This window comes from Podarcis raffonei, chromosome 16, assembly GCF_027172205.1.
Source record: "Podarcis raffonei isolate rPodRaf1 chromosome 16, rPodRaf1.pri, whole genome shotgun sequence".
Lineage (NCBI taxonomy): Eukaryota > Metazoa > Chordata > Lepidosauria > Squamata > Lacertidae > Podarcis > Podarcis raffonei.
In genome coordinates this window covers 11,327,856-11,331,083 of record NC_070617.1, presented here as the reverse complement: position 1 = coordinate 11,331,083, position 3,228 = coordinate 11,327,856, and positions in this window count along the sequence as shown.

Sequence of the window (3,228 nt, the reverse complement as noted above, 5' to 3'; positions counted from 1 at the left end):
AGGGTTTAAAGGTCAGCACCAGCACTTCAAATGAGGATTCAACAAATTCATGGCTACTAGTCATGATAGCTATGCTCTGCCTCCTTGGGTGGGGGTGGTAATGCTTCTCAATACCAGTTTCTGGCAATCACGGGGTGGGGGTGGGGATAATGTTCTTGCACTCAGGTCCTGTTTGAGGGCTTTGCACAGGCACCTGGTTGGCCACTGTGAGAAAGGATGCTGAACTAGATTTGCCATTGGCCTGGTCCTACAGGTGACTATTATGTTCTTAAGGTTGCTTTGCAAAAGAAAATGTGTATATTAGGCAAAATTGCATATAAAAACAATGTATGTTAGGAAAAACTGCACTGAAATGCGAATGAATATTCACAAGGAATTCTTAAAAAACAAATTCGCAAGCAGATGTCAAAAGATTGTCAAAAGGAGAACCCATAACTGTCAACTTTGTCCATCCCTAGCTACGGGAGTCTTTAATTTTGATAGGGAAAAGTGGAACATGGCCAACAGTAATTTAACAGTAATTTAACTGTCTCCCGTTTCTCTGCTTGTTGCTGCTGCTCTAATGAAAATCAGAGCCCCTCAGTTGCTTGAAGTCAACATTTTTTTAAAATTACATAACTCTGATGATGGATTCCCTGTGTTGCACGTGTGTGAGAGAAAAGATTTTGAGTGTTACATGAACGTGTACTCATCTGGGATCTAAATCAAGGCCTGGTGGGTCTCTGCGCATGAATGGCGCACATGTTTGTGAGCGTGCTCAAACCCAATGCAGTATGACCTCGTGTGTTGAGTCCTAGACTGTTTATGTCTCAAAAAACAACCTCCCCACTCACCCCACCTTCCCAAGGCTATAAACACTTCCTACACAGTCCCGCTCTCCAGAATTTGAGGGTGGGGGTAGGGGAACAACGTAATCCAAGTTTTAAAAAGAGACATATGATTCACTCTTGTCCCTGGCATAGAGCAACAAAGAAGGAGGAAACATCAAGGAAAAGCATAAACAGACAAGGATTTACAAGGGAGAGGGTTTATGTGTTCAGCCAGAACACTGCCCCGGGTGGTGTTCGCAACCTAAAATACTTTGGACTTCGTAGAACGCTGAGAAGGCTTGTCCACGCTTCTGCTTCTCCGAGTGCTTTCCCCCTTGTCCTGTGCATTCGGGGCACAATTTTTAGCAGTTTTGCCTTTTCTCCGGCCGGAAAACCTGTTCCTAAGCAATAAATTGGAACAGCAACAGTTCATTACTTGTACCCCTCCCATCTGACTGGGTTGCCCCAGCCACCCTGGGCGGCGTACAACAGAATATAAAATAATATACAATACACCAGACATTAAAAGCTTCCCAGTACTGGGAAAATCCAATTGCCGTTTGCTCCAATTCAGCACTAAACTGCAGGTTTTCTCTGCAGGAAAGTGATTTTAAGTCAAGCTAATACATGCAGGGGTTAAAACCATAGAGTAAGCTGTCCTGCTGGACTTACCTTGGGAGGAACCAGGTAACCAGGCCTTCTACCCAAGAAGCTCAGCATGTAAAGAGGCCTGAGATGGTTGTTCCAAGCTCAGACTGCATGGCTCTAACAAGCCATTATTGTGTTCTATCTATACCAATAGAACTTTCAACACTGAAACTAAGCCAAGTTGTATCGCCTGCGTTTTCTGACTGATGTATAGAAGGGCACACGAACCTGACCTTTGAAGAGTTTGTAAATAAACCATTTTTAACTTACCAACCTTGTATTTTTCTACGATGGGGTGGACTATTTTGGAACTCACAATGGCATATTATAAAAGGTCTAACGGCTGATATTCCCATGCTTTCCTTTGCTGCATATTTTGTGATTTTAACTAGTTGATGGGGTTCTCTCATCAAATAGTTATTGTCCCAGACCTGGTTCTTGGCATCCAGGGAATTCTCCTTTTGTATACCCTTTCCTCTCTTTGCCACCCACACCTAGTAAGTGCTCTTGGTTGAATGTAAAAAAATGGGTTGCTTAATGCTGTTCCTGCTATGCTGTCTTTCTATGGGCAGGGAGTTTCGGCCAGACAGCCTGTCAAAAAGACGACTGTCTTCTGTAAAGGAGGAAACAGGTTTCCCCCACATGTAGATGGGCTGATGAAAACACTACCATGGACCCCTATGAGGGACTCTCCAATGCCCTGATGCTGAGCAAATACATCTCCAGCCAGGGTAGCAAAAAGGCTCCCCAAAACCTGCTTTAGCTCTTCTTCCAGAAGTATCTTCAGCATTCAAATGCCTTGGCCCAAGTTTGCATAACAAAGTGGATAATGAACAGACCTGACTAGGTTTTTTTATTTCATCTCTTATTTCAGAAGTATCTTCCATCTCTTCAGTCAGTAGATCCAAACATAGTGGCTCAAGTTTACATTACAAAGTGGATAAGGAGCAGACCTGGCCTAGCCTATTTGCTTCACAAAGAAACTAATCTGACCATGAACAGTCTCTTTTTCTACCTAATTAAGTCTTAAAGCTTATAGCCCTCAAGTGTTTTTGCCTGACTGGGATGTCTTCAAACTCTGATAATGCTTCTTCCTTTCCTGACTGGAGAGGTGTGTGTACAAACTGGCCTATGGTATAAGGGTATATTTTAGGTTTGTTGACCAATCCACTTTTGCCTCTGGCATTGCCTGCCACAGACATGTACCCCCAGGAAGGTTACCCAGAAAGGAATGTGGCCTCTAGGAATAAAAAGATTCTCCACCCCTGCCCAAAATGGTTTGGGGCAGTGCTATTTTTCTGGAAAAAGAGGCACCGGTCTCTCCATGAACACCTCCCTTGTTCTCTTAAAATGGCAATGGCAACCACCTGAGAGGTGCCAGAACTGAGTTCTGTCCGGTGAGTTCTGGCTGAAAAAAGCCCTGGTTTGGGGTCAGGTGGCTCACACCAACCTGGCCTGTACCTTACAATCCACATCAGGCAGGGGCCCTGCTTGTGGGTCTGGCCTGTCTGTGAGAACAAGTTGGTGCCAAAGAATCCTGGAGGAATGACAATTCCCAACACCCATAACCAACTACAGTTCCCAGGATGCTTTGTGCAGGGGGTATGTGCTCTAAGTGTGTGGTGTGTGTGCAGTCACAAGGTTTCCCCCACTGACTGAAGGTGGTGTTGAAACCAACAATGAATGTGATTGTGCTGCGCAACAATTTGCCAGCCGTTGCTCTGCCTGAGTGTGCCACCGCAACCAGATGTGACTGATCCGTCCGAAGGGG